The 21,755-nt window shown below is 31.2% G+C and overlaps 2 protein-coding genes across 2 annotated transcripts in view; one reads left to right on the forward strand and one right to left on the reverse strand.

Annotated features, from left to right (window-relative positions):
* The window catches only part of Atg16 (Autophagy-related 16), a 556,547-nt gene that overhangs the window by 308,165 nt on the left and 226,627 nt on the right, over positions 1-21,755 (reverse strand). The window lies entirely within an intron of this gene.
* The window catches only part of neo (neyo), a 213,812-nt gene continuing 198,991 nt past the window's right edge, over positions 6,935-21,755 (forward strand). Inside the window, exon 1 of the mRNA XM_014417416.2 lies at positions 6,935-6,993. The gene's annotated coding sequence lies outside the window, so the exon portion shown is untranslated. The remainder of the gene's footprint in view (positions 6,994-21,755) is intronic.

The following is a 21,755-nucleotide window of genomic DNA, read 5'->3' on the forward strand; positions in this document are numbered from 1 at the left end:
TGAGGATTTTACGAAGAATTTTGGATTGTAAGGATTGAATACGAGAGGAATTCGAAGGTTTAGCCCCTTTTCTTACCTATCTATTTACTTGATAAGTGAGAATTCTCGGCAACAGATCTCTAAAATGCGGTCATTACAATGAGAGAAGAATAAGAGACAATATTACAAATATATTAGCAATAACAATAATTATATTTACATTAAGAAGTAAGTAGAGTAAAGCGCAATAAATATATTGTTAACTTTAACATAATTCTTGTGTTTTAATATATCTATATTAGATTTTAAAATACTTATTAATTGCAGTATTGTTATCATTTCTCTCAATATAATGGAGAAAATTACCGCAATTCAGGAGTTTTTGAATTTTTAGGAAAATATTTAATTCTACATTTATTCTTTAAATTGTCATATTTTTTTTAAATTCTAGTATACACATGAACATGAGTAGTAAACCGAAAAAAATCGAATACTTAATACTTCCATGAAGAATGGGATCTTGATTATTATTTTACAATGGTGAATGATAAATGTTGTTTAATATTCGATAGAATGTACCCTATACCGAAACACTGTGTGTAAATATAGTATGCATTTCACACCCCATCTTACCCCGTAGACTAAAGCCTATGACAATTCGATCGCGACACGCTTTTAAGATAAAAAGTAGATCTTATATACACAAAACAGCCTGTATATAATATCTACCTCTATATCTTATATACACAAAACAGTCTGTATATAATATCTACCTCTGGTCTAAAGTATCTTCAATTTTGCTCACTTGAAATAATTTACCAGTTCCCATAGTTAAGAATAGTAAAATAAATATAAAAAAGAATTTAACTAAAAATTATAAGAGAAAAAAAGGAAAAAATAAAGACTCATAAAAGATGAGTTGTAATCGGAAAAGGCTAAGACTTCATTATATTTTGTTAAACTGTTGAGATATTGGCAGGAACAAAATTGATATTCGTTATCCCCACCTCGAGACAACACAAAATAGAGTTTTTTATATATGTGAATATTGCGCGCGCCGCACCAGAATTTTGATATTAAGAACTCTTTTGAGACTACATAGCGATTCCATATCATTAATGCAACTGCATCAATGAGAGGGGAAGATTTGTAAACTCTATCATTGGAACAATATTTGACAGGATTATGATTTGTGGAACTATGAAGTCAATAAGCAATGGTGTACCTCAAGCTTATGTACTAAAAACTACCTTATTTTTAATTATTATTTATTTAATTATTCAGTTACCAACCTTCCCTCTTATTTTTACCCTATTTCTAATTTATATATCTCCATTCGGCGACTGCTTAACACCTAACCTCACTGATTATTTATTTGATGATAGCTTTGCTATTCTTTGTAAATAACTCCATCAGGAATGCATCAAGATCTACATCCTAAAAATATTAAAATTTAGGATGAAAGGTACCCTACCCTGTCATACTAAGAGTGAATGAAAATAAAGTAATTTTCCTAATAAGAGTCCCCCAGAAAAAAAAAAAATATATATATATATATCCATAACTCACTGATTAACCCGGGTACAATCGTTTTTACGTAATTATGAGCCTAAGGTATAATTAAAATCAACTCTCTTGTGAAGTTAAATCAGACTAGACAACTAGTTAAATTAAAACTAGTCGAGAGAAAAGGCGGAAACCAAATTAGCGTTTCCTAGGACACATTCCCGGAGGAACAAGGCACAGTGGTACCACTACACTAAGACGGAGGCGCGCAAGGAATGCCAGGAGCGGAGCGGTAATAGTGGCCTGGGATCTCATTGTATTGTGTCACTACTGTATAAATTATCAGCACTCGTCCCATCCCAACTGATAAATAGCCAAATGTCAATACTAATTAGATTAGATTGTATAATATAATTATTTTATAATTTCTGCATATTTAATAATATACTTATTTCATAATTATCGCATATTTAATATTAAAAATACATCTTAATGTGCGTTTCTGGATTGTCATAATTATTGTTATTAAAATAAAGAAATAATTTCATTTTTTTACAATTATTGTGATTATAAATCCAGAAATGTTAATTATAACAAATCTAATCTATTGATGATTAAATTTGGAAACTGGAGATTTGAAAGTTTGTCATAAATATGCTCCTCTCTAAAGAATAATCTTGCAAAAAAAAATCAAAAAGAAAAATCCTAAAGAAATTGATTAAGAGTGTAAATATCTTTCGGAAGACCGTCGATTTACTGTGTGTAAAGATATAAAATACAGATGGTCCGGATGTGATAAAAAGTTACTAACAATTTATTGCGAGCGAACGTATCGCCCCGCTAAACGTTGCTAAGTCTTCATCAGGGCTTACTAAACACACAAGAGTTATTACATTATTTTTTTCTGTACTCCCATAAATACTTACAATAAATAGTTTAATTACTATTTGAGTTTTTTTTTTATTATTGATAAATATCTTTCATTCTTCTTATGTTAAAATGAAACGGTCCTAAGAGCTAGAGTATCAAACAAGTTACACCAAAATTTCAATAACATTTTAATTTGGCTGATATTTAACTGAGCTGTGCATTTTTTTCTCTGAAGTAAAAGGAGGATATAACATAACGTAGGTTAAGTGAATAATAAATATAATTTTTTTTAATCTAAGCTGTACGAGACTAAAGGAAAATTTTCTTTAATATTTTAAATATAACTATTCTTCTATATATTAGGAAGATCATTACGATAAGTCTATAAAATGCGCGCGGGATATATTCTACACTTGCCCACCTCTGTGAAGTTGGTGACCAAAGTGTTCTAGAGTTCTCAATTATTTACAGAAATAGTTCTGCTGTTTAAGATATGAACAATACCATTAAAAGATATGCGTGGCTAACTTCAAGTTTTGTGAAAATTTCACACCCAATAACTCTTATGCTATCTACTTTGGAACTTGATTATTAGGGATATGCCTAATAGAACTAGGACTAATAGAACGAGAACTAAGAAAGAGGACTAATAGAACTCCCAAAAACGATAAAAACTTTTTTCAAAATTTTCGATCGAAACTTTTAATACTGAGAGGTGGTGAAAATTGAAAACTCTTCGAGTTCTGGTAGAGACCCCTCCCTCCCCTACAAGAGTTCTACGAATTATTCCTAATAATTAAAATTCTAAAAATAATAGCAAAGGAATTATAGGGTGTAAAAGCATCACAAAACGTGCATCTTTGAATGGTATTCTTCATGTCTTAAACAGCAGAACTATTTCTGTAAATAATTGAAACCTCAAAGGGGGGGGAGGGACTACCAGAACTTCAAAACATTTTCAATAATTTAGAGAATGTGGGGACCAACTTGCCTCTTACCGCAAAACGAGATATTGAATGGCAGGTTTAGACCTAATTTTAAACCTTAGTAAATAAAAAATATTGTAAATATTGTTACTTAATCCATCCATTATCTAGTAAAAATATTATAAAACAGCTTTATGTTTAATGAATCATGCTCAATTCCTTCGATTGCAGCTAACTCTGCGTGATATCAAAATTAGCTGGGAAAATAACGTTTAACATGTACGAACATCAGCAAATGTCTTAATTTTCTAATCGAAGGCCATTTAAAGAGAAGGCACTTTCTTAATTTACTACAACAGCTTAGCATTTCAATATAATTTATTTTTTTTAAACCAAATTAAATCACAAACAGATCAATATATTTTTTTTTACTTTACTTTTTGTAGTTGTAAACGTATTCTCTAACCTAGTATTTCTCTGAAAAACAAAACAAAAAAAACTTGGTCATGTACAAGTAAACAATGAAAAGACAAACATTTCCAACAAGAAATCGTTGGTTTACAAGTGAAATACACTAAGTCAAATATTCAAGTTTTGAGATATTTAATGAAAACTATTTTTTATGTAATGCAAATAGTAATTTTACTATTCATAAGCAGATTTTTCTTTTTCAAATGATAAATTGATTGGAGTTTTATCTTTTTAACACACTGCAAAAACCAATAACTCAAAACTAAAAAGTATTTCAAAAATCGGGGAGGACAAATTTTTTTTTCAAATAATTACCACTACTATAGTTAAGAGGACTAATCAATATAATGTAATGTAATATAATTTAAGCAATATATATTTCGTAATGCAATTTGTTTATTCTCACTTGCAGTTGTCTTTAGATGCAAACGTCTTTAGTCATCGTCCATAACTGGCCACCAAGCTGGCCCGACAGAAAACATACAGACAACACCACTTATTGAAATCTCCACAGCTCTCGTTCAGGCATAAGTTACAGATCTATGAAGCTGTCATTAGACCCACGCTGCGACATATGTACAAGAGCACTCTCAACAAACTGCAGAACTTTCAGAACTCCGTCCTTCGACAGATAGTAAGAGGAACAGCATTACAGAGGGTCAGAAACAAATGAAGAACTTCAGTTGCCTTCTGTGCCGGAGTACATTGGTCGGAGGCACATTCAATTTTTTGATAAGCTAAAGCCCTGCACCAACCCGCTGTTCAGGGAAATTTTCCCTTCACCACCACCTGGGAGGTGGCAAGGAAACGTCTCCCTGGTAAATGTTCTTGTCAAGGGATGAGGTTTGGGCTCTGCAGTCTAAGCCTACTACAACCACCACCAGCAAAACGGACATTCCCCACTCACCATATTAGTAACGCGCATATGGCGCCTGCGATTCTCCACATATAGTGGACCTCACCTAAACCCTTTTAAATACCTTTGGGTAAAAGAAGGAAGCATAACTATCCTACACGTTTATATTGTACTTATTATTTGTTTTTTCCAGAGGAGGGTACGAAAAAAAAAATAAGCAACCGTCTAATACTGCGGCAACAAAACCGGAAGCCATAATCAGTTTCATGGGACACACTGCCACAAATTATGCCAGTGAAATATAAATATACCGAGCAGCTAATATCGTTTTAAAAATATTAAATAAATAATGGTGTAAATTGTTTAAGTAGCATGATAATTAAAGATTCTCTTTGGAAAAATTAAAGCGAGTAAGTATGAGGCAAATAATACTAATACCTTTGACATTTCCTTAACGGCATTTTCTACATCTTACTCTAGATGAAGAAAAATTGTGTATTAAATGTCTAATAATTCCAATTGGACGTAAATGTTAATGAATGAATGTTTAAATATAATTATCCGCAATAATAAATATGATTGTATAATTCCAAACATAATTAAAAAATAATAACAATAATGTGCTATACAGTTAAAAAGTATCCTATCTAAATTTAATAAATTAATTTTTAGAAGTAATTTTTTTTTTAAATTAACACCTATTTAATTAATTACAAGATGTTTCTTTTTAAAATGGGTATTATATTTACAATAATCAATATTTACAATAAAAATTTAACTTATTTATATGGGATGCTCCCATAATAATTTTCCAAAACTGCATTCATTGATTTCGGAAATAATAGTGAGTTCTGAACAATGTCCCGGTTTGTAGTAGCAACCATTATTTTTTGAAATGTGCTTATATGAACGGGGATTGAGGAAAATTAGCTACAATTAATATGTAATATAATATAATAAAGTAATAAGACATTAGCTAGGATAGTAGACCTCTAATGGTTACTGAGTCACCATTCTTCCGAATCACGGGAGAAGGAAACGCTGGAGCAAGGTCGCAGACGGGTCAACATACCTTCTCGTCTGGACGCATTCAGTTTTCCCGAAACTACTACTGCCTCTTCCTTCTCTATCCTAGTTCTCATTTCGTAACCTATTTAGAAACCATTTTGTTTTCTTTATAATAATTAAAATATTTCTAAGATAAATTTAATTAGTGTGACAGTGATATGATTATGATTTATATTTACTTGCTTTGAGTAAAAATAATAATACTAAGGGAAATATATAAATTCAAATTTTTTTAAGACTTTTTTTAAATATCTAAAAAATGCAAAAGTAATATAATTAGTCACTTTTATTTTTATTACTTTTTAACACAATATTTAATTTGTTTACTTCTAATTTGTTGCTTTCTGATATTGTAATATTCATTCATCATTATTTTTGAGTAATAAATAAGATGACTTTCATTTTATTACAAAAAAAGCAAAGAAATATTGCCATTTTTATAACTAGAAAGAAAACGCATATACAAAAGTCAATGTAATTAAGACTGCCAAATCTTATTAGATAAAATCCATGAATGTTGACCAATCGATATTAAAAGTTTTTTTATTGTTTACTATTTAGATAGAATTATTGTTTTTTGGAAATAAGAATAGTTTTTCCATGATGTTGGAACAGAATTTCAATTGTCTTTTTCAAGTACTTTATTAATTTCATAAACAAACAAACAATTTAAATAGGGACAAACTTAAAATGAAAAATTGGCCTAATTGATTCACTTTTAGAAATTTCGCAATTTCAAATAAGATTGAATTCATACCTGACACTCACTCATAAGACAGCTATCAAATAACAGTTCTTTGAACAGTCATGACATTTTGGCTTTTAGTCTATAAATCAATATTGTTGGGATGCCAGTGGAATAATTACAAACAAACTTCACTACAGAAATATGAGAACATCAATAGAATTTAAGATTCAAACAAAATTTATTCGGATATCAAATACAAAAATTATTACAACAAATATCTTAGCTCACTTCACTAACTAAAACATTCACTTCAACAAAGCAAAAATTATATTTTTCGAAGCTTATTTTTTTTTTATTAATTTATATAGTCAGAAAAAAGAATAACAACTGATTAATAAGTATTCAATAGTACAACTTCGAGGAAGTACAAGAGCCGGCATCATTTAAATTAATGATCCAAGCCCAGAGAGGCCTCTGAAGACAAAGAGGAAGGGGATGCAAAAGTGGGGGCGGAGGAGTGGGGGCCGGGAAGAAAACCGCCTGCCGTCTCCGGCCTCGCCACATAGTGCTCCGACACACCGTCAGCCACGTCTGCCAGGATATCACGGACTCTTCGGAGGATAAACAAAGTGAGTAGCATCTGCATCCTAGCCTGTAGCGGGGTGAAAGGGAATCGGTATCAGAGTATCCTAACTGGAGACTTTAACGCACTATTTGGCAGTGACTTTAATGCCTAAGTCGCTGAAGACTTTAACAAAATTATAGGGGACTAAAAATTTTAAATTAGTTACCATATTAATGTTATGAGTTTATCTAAATATATACTCATAAGGGGATATAACATATCTTCCATATGTTAAAAAGTCAAACAAGGTAACGAAGATAAACCTCGAGGGAGCGGTTGGGGGGGGGGGTTCCGTTTAGTAATATTTTTACGAAACTTTGACAAACTAATTTTAAAAATAAATAAATTTCTCTACATTACAGTCATATTCATCTCTAGTGTACCAAATATATTTTGATTCGAAATTTTAGCTTAGTAGCCTAAAGGAGGATAACACACGTTATTTTGAAAAACAATAGACGTATTTTCTTTAATCATATTTTATCACCCCAAAATTTATATATTGTAATCATAAATAATTAATAATAATTATTTAATAATATAATAATTTAAAAAATATTTTCCTCCCTTAGTATTTCCAAAAGCATTATGGCGAGTAGATACTTTAGTAGTTATTCCCTATAATTATGCAATAAATTATATTTTTAGAATTCTAAATTTTTTAACAATTTTATAAAGGATATAAGAGCCAACAATACAGAGCAGCATGTAAAAGGCGCATAGGTGATACTATACCGCACGTCGTCAAAACAAGCGGGAACTACATCGGTGAGTCACTAAAACGAGATCATCCGTTTCTAACTGGATATGTTTCATATGATAATTTTAAAATGATTTATTATAGTCATAGCAAGATAATAATTCTTTTATATTAATATCTAAAAAAAATAAATAACTATTTACAATACGAGATATTATAAAGATATATTTTCTAATGATCCGTAAGAAAATAAAATATATCTTCCATTATTGAATTGGTAAATAGATCAAATATAATACTTTCAATGTATATAAGGAAATAATATTAATTTATAAATAAATGTTTCACACAGCATCATTCCAATTTTCTCGGCTAATAAAACAAGAATCGAAACTAAACGGTATACTTTATTACAAGAATCAATTTGTAAATGCATAAAAAGTAATTGAATGATATTATAGAATACTACGATAAGTCGCTTTATTACCATAAAGTGACAAAGTAAATGCGATTTTGCCTTTAGCCCGGTAGATATGAGCAAAATGTTCAATAAAGTTTACCTATTATAGCTTGAAGAGCATCACATACGAAAGATGTATTCCAGGAAGGGGATATTCAAGAGGCGACAATATCCAAGATTGCTGACACTACCTTTATCCACGCCCCATCCCGCTAGCAGAATGGCCATAAACCAGAACAAATTAAAATGCGATTTCCGCATAATTGAATTGCTCGCAAGGCGGTCTATACCATCTCTTGGGACCCAAAGCCAGCTCGTAGAATATCCGCTAGCGCTAAAAATAAATAATAGAAAATTATATATTTTTTTAATAGAAAAAAATATGATTTTCATTCTTTTCGGTAAAGAAGACAAGAAGTTTTTAATTTTTTTTTAAGTTTATATGCAAATATATCATTAATAAAAAAAATACTATTCACATGTGTAACTTACTTAATTACGACAAAGGTTAATGCAGAAACTTAAAAAATTGTTTTTGTTAAAATTAAACATATCTTTTAATAAACCTTTGAATATAAATATAATTCATACAATTAAAAAAAATTCATTTTGTACCCTTGAAAGGTTTTAGGGAGGGGGGATACTGTTTTTTAGGACAGCGGTTATACAAGGAAATAATTTTTTTAAGATCACGCTCAACCACAAGAATATTCTCCAATCAAGGGTACCCACTTTATAGAGGCTGGGTGGATTCTATGAGGAATATCGAACCCTGTTACTAGACCAACGGTTGTGCAAGGATTTGTATGTCAGACGCTCGGGCGCCATATTTTTATCAAATTGAGGGTTAAATACAATTATTAGTGAAAATTACCTGATAAAAAAATGTATTCAATGATTTTAATAAGAAAATCGATCATATAAGTGAAAATGTTTATTTCGAACATAACCATGACAATTAATTAAATTCATTCCTTAAATAGGCTTCGGTTATAAGATCAGAAATAACATTTACAGCAGGCATTTCATGGATTTAGTGCTGCAATAGATGAATGTCTTACAGCATATCTGTTATGAAAAGCTTAATGTCCACCTCCAAGTTTTAAATCTGAATTTTTTCAACCTATTTTTTTTTTTAATTCCAAGATATGGCTAATTGAATTTAAGAATTTTTGTAACATATTTTTTTCTGGAGAATTGAGGTTGAAATTAAAAATTCAATTAAAATATAAGTTTTTCACCTGCTAGATTTCATACACTTTTTTAATAAAAATCTACGCTTTTCTACCAAATTTGAACTTTTTACTTTTTTATTTAGTTTTTAATTCACAATCTTTTTAGCATAAAATGCACCCATTTTTATGTAAAGAGAAATATTTTCGTTTTAATTTAAGTTAACGATATTTAGTATTCATGGAGGTCCTTGTCGACATAACTATTAGATTGAGGGGGCCCTTAAACAATTTCTGTAAATAACTACTGGTCATACTGCCTAATCAGAAGTGAGTAAACCAATTAAAGTCTACTCGAGCAGCTTTTCATCTTAACCTGACACGGAATTATCGTCGCAATCACGTCCTTCAAGTATAATAGTATAAATTCGAAATAAAGTCATTCGAATAAAATCAAAAAAACAAATCAAAGGAAGGGAAAAATGAATATAATAAAATGTAACTTAATATAGTGTTATTATTGTAATATGATAAAATAATAATTTCAATTTTCAAAAGAATAATTTAAAATTCAAGCTATCTGTTTTACAAACTGTTTAATATAAATTTAAATACTTTGATACAAAATACTGTTATTTATTAAATTTTCATTTTGGAATATTAATACACTATTTCTCTTTCTTTCTTCTTTAAGAATTACTAAGATAAATATAAATTATTTCAGTTCATATGATATTGTCGTATACGTAAATTGTGTCATTTTTAATTGTTTCAATCATACAAAAAATAGATACATGGAGTCTTGGGAAATAAGAGGGTTTTTCTAGAAGCTTTCTCATATTTTTGTAATAAATATGAGTAAATAGATTTTACTTACTAAATGTACAGAGATTCTAGCAGAAGCGGTAAAATAAGGTTTTTTTTTCAAAGTAAGCACTTTATTATTTGATGATGATATATACTTTACCCAAAGTCTTAAATAAAAAATAATTTTCACCGACCATCTCGAGTTTTAAGTGACCATAACTGGACGGAGTAATTGTCAGATATGGACGAAGCACGATAGACAAAAGACGTGAAACTCTATATCAAGTTTATCGTCTCAGAAGCGGGCATTGATCTGGGAAACTTCTTCTAATTATCCGCTGCAGCGATACTCCTTATCTTCGACAAGGATCGGTCAGGAAGGCGTAAGGCCAAGTCGTGTTCTCCCAGAGGAGAGTCTCAGTATCATCTCCCTCCTGATGAAGGTATCAGGAAAGAGTTTTGATCCCTTTGGTCGATATAGCTTCATGAGAACTAAGTCTTTGAAAATGCAGGATTCGATATTGCTTCTTTTATTTAAAGTAAAATACATACATTCTTTAGAAAGAAGCTTAATTATGAGTAATGTATTCCCTGCCAACATAATTAACTAGTTTTATATCATACAATGACAACCTTTTGGTGATGATGTGTTTTACACGCTAAAATCAATTTGTTTTTCAAACATTAGATTTCGCAACATAACCCAAAGCCAATGGGTATCTCTCTATACAATTACTAGATATAGATAGAACTTAGGACTTTTAAGAAAATATTGGTTAGTTCCTTATAAATGGGCTCAGTTATTTTATAAGATTATATAATGAAAATAAATTTTCAATCGTTTTTAATTTAATGCAGTTTGATTAGATCAAAAATTAATATAACTAATTATTAAGGTTATTGTTTGGAACACGGTATCCCACAAGTGCTTCAATTATTATATCAAAAAATAAAGAGTTATTCAATGTCTAAATTATATTGATTGTGATCAAGCACATAGGGAAGACCATAATTTTAAAACGAATACAATTTTCTACGAGCATATTTTTGAACAAAATATGTGGTAATCAGTTACTAACGCCTTCCTACTTCTACGATTTATTCTGAAAGACAAAAGCTCCCGACAACCTGCGACTATCTGGAGATGTTGCAATCGTGATGGAATAAAGAAGAAATGGGATTGCATTCTGCGGTTGAGCCTTCCGATCGATGCTGCTGCAACTCACGGTGACCATCGCGTGCCTTCCACTTCTTACTCAGCCGACAATGGGCCCGGCTATTGTACAGCTTCATAAATCTAAGGCATAAAGCAGGTGTTGTCACAGGGTCTTTGCCTTCATAAAACGTACTGGCAATACACCGACCTGTCTACGCTATGGTCGCGATTTAATATGAATTCAAGGGGGGACTCAATAGGTAATCATTTTCTTCAACTTTGAACGTACTTTACAGCCCACCTGAAGCGATTTGGTGATGATAAATCATCAAACTATATATATATATATATATATATATATATATGATGGAGTAGGGTGGTGACCTTACTAGGTGGTATATATGAGGGGACCTTTTTGGACTTATCTAGTAATTAGCAAAAAATTGGATCCCCGACCTGAACCTGGCGGGTTAGAGTGAATGCTGATTATTTCACATCTTTTTATGATCATTGATAAAGAAACAGTACTTTTTAATAGGGCACTGAACCCAAGACCCTTTAAAGGATGCAGCGGTATAGGTTCATATATTTATAATTAAATATTTAAGTATAATTTTGAAGCGAGGTGACTCAGCGGTAGGGCACAATGCAAATAACTTCAAAGACCCGGGTCCGAATCCAGCTGTGACAAATAATTATTTATTTTGCTACAGAAGCCATGCGTCAACCCTGTGGATTCAGGAATCCTCCGGGGCCACTTAGTCTCACAATGCGGATCCCTAAATTAGGCAAAAATTTGCCAGTCGAGCGTGATTCGAACCAAAACATCTCCTAGCACAGCCGCTAGTTTAGAAACAGTGCTTTCTTACAAAGTACTGCAGCCCTGACCCTTCATGTGATGTAGCGGTTCACATTTATTCCTTTATTTACGAATAGTTGTTTATTCATGCATATCTTTCGTTTCATTCAGCGTGATACAATTTCAAACATTGCACCTTTAAAACAAGAGAAATGTTTCATTCATTTTGAATTTTTATTCAAAACACAATATCAATTTGTTTTAAGGTGGTAGTTAAAGCGGTATTACTTGATGATGTTTGACTATAATTTAAGTATCACCACGATCAATTTTCTTTTTATTTAATAATAAATAAGGACTCCTCTGTGTGAAAGGATTAAGCCAATCAATTTCTGAGCTTTAAAAATTCTTATTCTGAAAACAAGAAAAATTTGTAAAAACAAACGGTGAAATTTAGAAATCCATTTTGCAGAAAGAAAGGCAAAATTGCTAATAGTAGTGTATAAAATAAAATATTAACATTAGAAATACGCGATGTTTGGTAACACAAAGGAGAATAAACTTCTTACCGGAAATCGCATTAAGAACCCAATAAGATTTAAATACAGAGAGCAAAATTCGATCCCGAACTACAAATGACCTTCCCGGTCACACAAGGCCATCGGATGGAGGAGGTGCAGAAGTAGATGTAGGCATTCCATTAGAAAAGGGACAGAGTAAATGAATAATTCTCAGTATGGGAAACAGGAACATAAAAAGATTCATTGCAGACTTTAACGAACGCACGACCAGTGAAATAGGTTGACGCCGCTGAAACTTTTTCTGAAAGGTTAGGACGCATTATTAATATAACAAATAAATAAACGCAGATCTTTTAAGAGTACATCCACTATGCTGGGCATAAGACATAGGACCAGCTTGAGAGTGGTTATGAGGCCAAGTCCTCCAAGAACATGTCCGCCCTCTTTCTGCAGACCGCGCTCCTTGTTTTTTTTAAAGATAACAGTGGCGAAGAGGGGCGATCTCCACGGAGGCGGAAGAGCAGATAACGGAACGGCAAGGAGGCGGCCAGAGGTTTGTGCTAGGTTTTGATGCTAGAACCGCTGTAGTTCAAATGCATCTTATAAAATTGTACTTTGGCAAAATTAGTAGTTTTTGGCATACATGTGTAATTTTTATTATAGCTGTCGGAGTATAACCATTATTAACAACCATACAAAAGTTATGAATGAAATTATTTTTTATATAAACGTTTTTACATTATTAATATCTGTAAGTACAATAATAATTACATTGCTTCAGAATAACCCTTACACAATTAGCGTTTCTTTTCTACTTATTACATACATATGTGTTTTACATTTTGGTGAAAGACAGAAGAAACATAAATTTATGTCTATATCTTCAGGTCTTTCTTCTTTTGGTATAATTTCCTTGCTCAGTTATTTATGATTATAATTTATTATTGTGAGTTTGGTCAAGATTCAAAGAAATTATGATTCAATTTATATATTTATCCTTGTAACTTATAAAATATATATTTTATGTCTACATGTCTACATTTTTATTACGTTATATAATTCATAGGCATTATTTTTGGAATACTTTAAGTTTTTTTTTTTTAATTGGTTAAATTAGTAAAGTTCTACATGGGACATGGTGCAGGCCTTAGTACTGATTGAAAGAGTATCAATTTATTATTATTATTTAGATAGTTTTAGTTTTTGTTAAATAATTAAACGTTTTGTACACAACTTTTTTTTGGAATTTGTAATTTTAAATTAATATAGTGGTGGAATAACAATTTATTATATAATTAAAACTATGTTCGAGGGAAGTATAGGTCGTCATTCTGTAATAATCTTGGGTTCTGTTCTTTTCACCCTGCATCATCAGAAAAGATGACTACATTCACTTTTTTTTAAAATTTCGGATGGTCATTTATGAATAATATTGGACTTAAACAGGATCCCTAGGGGAGATATAGATAGATATGCATATGGTATCTATCATATACACTTTATTAAATATAATGAGGTATTTATACTTATTGGTTAAATGACATATGCTAATTGATAATGTTACAAGTTGAATTCATGAAGGAGTATACATATATCTTAAATGGGAGTACGAGTTATTTTTACCCCGCAAAAATACGCAAGGATATAAAGACATTAGCACAGTCATTGGACTATTCTCATCACACTCGGCCATTTGCTGAAGGAGCATGATGAGGCTAAAATGGGAACAGGCCCCGCCAAATTAACCGGCGCCGGTTATCACAGTTAACTAAGAGCCGCGATTACGAGCGTAGGAAATAAATCTCCACTTCTGGTCGGATACAGTTAGGTCGTTAGGCCTCCTAGCCACACAATGCCACTCCGCTCAACTCCTCTGTCTTGTACTCTTGTCCTAATTACCGCGTCACAAGGGGCAGTTTGTAAAGCAATTGGAGGGGGCCCGATTGTTTCAGAGCAAAGCTATTAAATTCTGGTCTAAAACATTGTACAGTAAACGACTCTATTTGTTTCCTAGCTGATAGTAAGCAAAATGGTAAATGCTATAAGTGAATCATGAGACACCATACAAAATCAGATCAAGGACAAAGTTAAAAATCAGATCTTTAAATTCGATTCTAAACCCTTTAACAAGAAAAGAAAAATTGAGTAAATGATTCTTATTTCTTACCATAATAATACTAATTCTAACTTAGAGATTTTTTAAAAATGTGTATATCCCTAAAGAAGGTCACAAATACATAGTTTGTTTTTGCTATTTTATCTCAAATTATGAAATCAACATAGATAAAACAACTAATAGTTTGAAGAAAATATGTTTTAAAGAGTGATTATGAAACACGATAATATAATTTTGGCAATAAATACTGAGTCGAATTTAGCTTTTATTGAGTCCATATATCCAAAGCACGCCTCATATTGAAACATCCCATAAATTATGATTAAGCACAAGAAACTAGAAAAAGTCCACATTTTAGATGAATGAATAAATCTGAATATTTTGAAAATAAATTCTTATGTATAATTAATACTTGGGCAAACTCAACATAAAATAGCTATGAGGGGTTAGTAACCATTTATGCTATAAAACACATTAAATAAATAGTAGTAATGAAATTTAAAATAATAATAATAATTACCGAAGTAAAAGAATATATGCAGCATATGGCAAATATAAACAAATAGATGAGTGAATTTAAATGTGAGACATCCATGGTTAGGAAATTTCATATCAAAATAAAAAAAAATCATTTTGAACACATACGTTTATAAAAATAAACGTCTCTAGATAAAAAACAAAACGAAGTTTAACATTATCTTTGGATGATAGTTCAAAATGATCATTTTCAGACAAAAACATTTTTATAGATATATATTTAAAAATCAGTTTGTAAAGAAGTGATTTTTTTTAATGTTCAGTTTATTTTTTTTTTTAATTTAAAAACTAATGTTATAAATTTTGATCTTAGTTTGTTCTTATTATGGCTTTTATAAAAAAAAAAATACAATATTTTTTAGTAGTCGGATTATTTATTACTATTATAATTATTTAATTCATAACTATTACAATATTATTTTTCTTTATTTTATTTTATCCTTGTTTTTTGCCTAACTCATTATCAAAATAACTTAGAGAATTAATATCTGTGTCTGAATTAATATCGAAACTTGTGAATTGATTAAATATTTTGTTTAATCTTTTTCGTCTCAATATTTAATTTATGATTTTATTTTTAATCTAATTTTTTTTTCATTTGAAAAAATATAAATGAAATTAAATAAATAATACTTGATTTAGTAACTGATAAAAATCACATTTGTTACATATACCTAAAAAACATCGTAATAACGGTAATTATTATTAAATATTTTGGTTATTTTTTTTATTTCTATATTTAGTAAATTTCTTTAAAAAAATAAATAATGTTTGATTGAGTAACTAAAAAGAATAGTTAGTTAGATATACCTAAAAACTTTGTAATAACGGTTTTCCTTCCAGTTCGAAAAATCATTAATTATAACAGTATTATTATTTCTATATTTTGTAAAAATAAATTTTATTGTCTTTTGGGCAGCATAAAAATCTAGTTTCTGATGACACACTAACTTAATTGTGTTTTCTATGGTTACATTAAAAAAAGTATAAAAATATATATATAAATTACTTTATACAATACCTACACAACATGCGTATTGATAAACCATTGTAGTATCTTACTCACAGGTTCATACTTATAGATATAGCAACAATACATCAAAGCTACAAAGGGAGAGACACTAGACAGAGATCTTGCAGCCATACTGCTACATCTGTTGGCCTCTATAAAACGATGCTCATCCGACTTAAGGACTATAGAACCAGTGAAATGCAAATGCGTAGTGGTAATGAGATCCGGTAATGGGGGCGCTGAATGATCGTGAGGCAACTGGTCCATTCATCCGCGGCCTATCATCAATTACATCACACCACCCGGACCGTTAGTGTTCCGATCCCGTAAGGCACCACTTTGGGACATCGCCGTCCTTTCCAAATTGTCTTTACCTTAGATTATACAAGAAATTCCCCATAGAGAAAAAAAAAAATCATAATTCTAGGCTGCTACAAAATCCTTTGTGTATCATTGCCGTCATTGAAGTCTTCATTTTAATCCTTATTCAATTTTTATGTAAATAAAACATTCTTTTTTTAAATGAGCTCTACCATTTGTCAACCTTTCATTCCGTTTTATAACTAATAATTTTCTACTTTAATGGACTTCCACGGTCGATAAAAATACGAAGTATGGAAAAAAATAATTGTATGATTGTAGCAAATCAGAATAAGACATTTCACCAAGACAATACTCCTTTCTATAATATATCGTTTACGCTTACGGCTGGTTTACACTTATTGAGTTGCAAAGTAGAATAACGTATTAAATGTTTTTGTTTTTTTAATTATTTATTTATTGTAATTTACAACTGTACAAAATAACACAATAGGTAAATATGTAGTATGTTTCATATACACTTGAAATTCTTGAGAAGGACAACCCATTGGTGGTAATTCAAACATTAATTTAAATTAGAAGGTCCCGTGGCCATCTTTTTTTCAGTGCCTCGGAGGATTATCAGGGATTGTTAAGGATGAAAGATTAAGAATTAATGGGTTAGGATGGTTAAGGAGTTTGGAATAAAAAGACGCATATCTGTTTTGGGTCAAATCTGCAACGAATGGGATGTTAAGGTCTTTGTGAATGAGTTTATTTGTGATGTAATAAGGAGCATCAAGGATTTTACGTAGGATTTTGGATTGTAACGATTGGATGCGGAAAGAATTTGATGGTTTGGTGGAGCCCCAGAGCTCAATTCCCATATGCTCAAATTGGCCTGATTATTGTAGTGTATACTAATTTTTTGTAGTGAATGGTATTAAATGTTAAGTTAATAAACACGTGTACCACAGAGAATTTAGTAACAAAGAGCAAGTTAATATTGTAGGCCAGGCTTATCACGTAGCACGTTTAGATAGGCACAATGTAATTTAATTTGGTTATACCCATAAGTGTGTTGAAGCGGTTGGGATCAAAAGTTCGAGTTTCTTATAATGCCAAAATGGACAAAAGAAAGTTAAGTTTGTCGAAGAATTTTTTTTTGGAAAATGAGAAGCACGGATCATTATTAAAAAAATTTCCCATCTAGAAACTCAAAAATAAAAAAAAATAAAGACTATATAAAATCCAACTCTGGTACCGATGACATTTACAAGCCAAGTATAAAATAATTTGATATATTGCACCAACCATTACATAAGGCATTAAATTTTCTTACGTTTTTGTTCGTAAGAGCTTAATTAAAGGGCTTAACTACATAAACATCTATGGACACATTTAGTCGCTTAAAATTAAATTGATATTCTTATTATACAACTTAACGTGTACACCAGCCATTAGTGGTAGACAAATTCTCAGAAATAGAGGATGTCAGCATCTTCTCACACCCTTAAAACAGATCTGAGTTACACCGTTCGATTATGGTATTTTCCATTTTTTTTTTTTTAATGTTAGTCGTTTTCTATGTACTAACAACTTTTCATTCAGTAATTGGATATCTTGATAGTTCTATTTATTATCTTTATAGTTCTTGACTATTATAATTAATAATAATATTAAATCTATTATTTTTTTCATTCAAGACTTTTAAACAGAATAATAACTCAAATTTTTTATATACATTGGGTTTCATATTGCAAAACTATTTTTTGTATTTTTTTTTTTTAAATAACTAAATAATTTTTTTTGGTTTACGTTTACAGTGAAATTTAAATAGTAATTAGAGACTCAAGATCTGGAATCACCTAAACTTTAAAACATCATGGTCTGTATCAAAATAAAGTACAATAAAGCTACGGACTTATAAGTGCTCTACTGACTTACTTATAAGACAAGATGAACACATCAAGCAGTGACAAATGCCAGTTAGAAAGGCACGACACAACAAACAGACATGAAGGAACCCTCTTTTCCCGGGTTAACATAAGAATATGATGAACTTTCTTTTTTTCACAAAGGATACTCTATGTCATATATACAGAGCATGAGGCCGAAAAGCACAAGGTAAAAAAAATATATAAGAAAGAAGCGGGAGGGAGACGATATTATTTTGTGGAGTAAGGAGTGTGGGGAGGTAAGGTATTGTTAACTTTACTGGGGAGAACGGCCGCTGAGAATGCGCCATGCCCTAGTCGCTCTGGAAAAAAAAAGATGAGACGCATATGTAACCGAGAAATTACAAAGTGGAAACCACTCTACTGGATGGGTAGTGCTCAAGGGATCTCATAATTATGTTTAAATAGGATACAGTATTAGCCCTCACAAGGCTCCAAGAGGTAATTTAGTGAGAAAAAAACAAATAACTAACAATAAATAAATACTAAAAAAGACTTGGCAAACCTTAAAGTTCGATGCCGATACCACTAATCCTTCTCTACATACGAGATCTGACCAGTGATGACCCTCCAAACCTCAATTTATTAGCCTAGTCTTAACGCATTCCTCCCATCTACGTTTTAGTATATTCCTCGGACACTTACATGTCGGTTATGTGTTAATTAACATTTTAGGTATCCATTCGTTACTAAGTCATAAGACCTTACACGCCAATTACCTTACAGGGTTTTAGAGGGAACGCGCGAATTTAATAATTTCGAAATTGAAAAATAACAAGCATTCCCTTTAACTTCTCTGTTACCTAATTAATTAGTAATCTCTACTATCATAGAACCTAAATACTTAAACCTACCTACATGTTCAACTGTATTTCCTCCTATATTTGTATTTCCTATACCTTTAACTATGACAATACAAAAACAAAACAAATATAACATAAAAGGTTATTCAAATTATTTAATGTAGTTTATTAGCTACCTCAAATGTAAAATAACCCATATAAAAAAACCGATATAAAAAATGAACAAAATGAGAATAATAAACCTTCCTGATTCTATGCCCAACGAGATGCAAGGCTAATATACAGAGAATAAAATATACTTTAACTCCATGTGAGGAGGGATTCGAGAAGATAAAAAAACATTAGGAATAAACGTTAACCTGAATCTAACCTAAACTTAGTGTTTTCCCAAGACAACCATCGATATCAATGCACGCACAAACCTTCACAAAAATCTTCTTATGTTAAATATAATAGCTAACATATTCGTCTAAGCAGATGAGAGTACTTCAAGAAGCCATATTCAAAGAAAAGGCCAGATTATATAACTATAATATATTATAGGAGTGAGTAGCTCGTTGGTAAGGCACTGTGCTACTAACTCCAAAGATCTAGGTTCGTATCCGGCTGTGGAAGATAATTATTTCTATTTCACTGTAGCCATGAGTCAGTCATGTGTGTCCACCCAACTTACAGTGGGTACTATTAATCGGGTAAAAATTCCGATCAAATCACCTCCTTTCACAACCGTTGGTCTAGTACCAGTACTTCCTAAGTACTGAACCCTGACCTTTCATGGGTTGTAGCGGTACGAATTTAATTTTAATTAAGAGTATTTGGGAAGCCTGGTGACAGATGATAAATAAGTAGAGAGCCAGGATAGCAGCAGGAAATAAATGTTATTTCTCACTGCAGAAAATACTAATTTTAGAGCTCTCCCTAAAAGGATGAGAGTGGTCATTTACAAAACCATCGTAAGGCTAGTAGTGATCTATGGGGGAGAAACATGGCCCTTGACAAGAAAAGCAGAACGGGCTCCACTAAACCATCAAATTCCTCCTGAATCCAATCCTTACAGTCCAAAATCCTTCGTAAAATCCTTAATGCTCCTTACTTTGTCACAAATCAAGTCATCCATCAGGAACTCAATGTTCCATATATTGCCGATTTGGCCAGAACCAGATACCGTTCGTTCCATAATAAACTTCTCAACCAGCCAAATCCACTTGTTTCTAACCTGGCTTCTCCTTCATTACCTAATAATCCTCCTAGGCGTCTGAAAAAAAGATGGCCTCGAGATCTTCTCCTCTAGAAATGTTATTGGAGTTCTTTCAGTGGGTAGATTCTCCACATGTTTTTATCATGTCACTATGTTACCTATAGCAAATTTACTTGTTGTATATATGTGTATACAGTTGTAAATATCAATAAATAAATTATTAAAAAAAAAAGAAAAAAAAATTAAGAGTATTTCAATCGCTGTCTTTGAAAAGTATATTACTCGGAGATCCATAATTTATACAGCTCTCTGTTACGTTTTAGCTATATATCAATATGACGTAATTTTAATGATGATACTCAGATTACAAGAGCGCGCATCAATATTCATATATTCGTAATTTATTTTTTTTTTGCTTATATCTAATTTAAATTTGAAATTTATAATACAAAATAACATACAAATGGGCTTAGCAAAATTTGTCTTCATTATTTCTTTTATAAACAATTCTTTCTAAAAAGTTCTTTAATGTTTTTATTATTTTCTGTAAAGAAAATAAATACGTTAATCATTGCTAAAAAAAGGATTAAAGACGATGGTCATACTTTTGTTCCAGTTTCAGTTTGAGATTCATTTCCATGAATTAGGAAATCGGTTGCTACAAACCACATACATAGGAATATGTTTTTATAAACCTTGAGAGCAATCCGAAATAAAACCTGGAATTGAAAGAGTTAAAAACTGCCCATCATTGCTAACTGTAAAGAGGAGACAGGAGCCGGATTGTCAAAGATGAAGTCGGGCAGTTTTTTATTGGACGATCGGCAAACCACAATAGCCGGAAGCGAGGACCGACCGGGCACGTAGCTTCCACTCCGGCCAAATTGTCCCAGGATCAATACCCGCCCATAATCCCATCAACTTCTTCTACTGCCTTATCTCCTTTTTTTAAAGAACACTGACCTGCCACTAGTTTTTGTCCCTTTAAAAAAACATATTAAGTTAAAGGGATGAGAAATGATATATGATGTGACGGTTGGGTGATCTCTAAAGAAAGATCGATTCACTTGTTCTTTATAATACAAGAACGCATGAAAATGTCATTAACGAGCCCGAAGCGAACAAATACCGTCACCAATCCTGAAGTTGAAAAAAACAATTTTTCATTCGGAGCTTCGTATCTTTAAAACTATTTACAACACTAGAAACCCAAATAGAATATATATA

Source organism: Halyomorpha halys, unplaced genomic scaffold (assembly GCF_000696795.3).
Source record: "Halyomorpha halys isolate HHAL.00 unplaced genomic scaffold, Hhal_1.1 Scaffold157.1, whole genome shotgun sequence".
In the NCBI taxonomy this organism is placed as follows: Eukaryota; Metazoa; Arthropoda; class Insecta; order Hemiptera; family Pentatomidae; genus Halyomorpha; species Halyomorpha halys.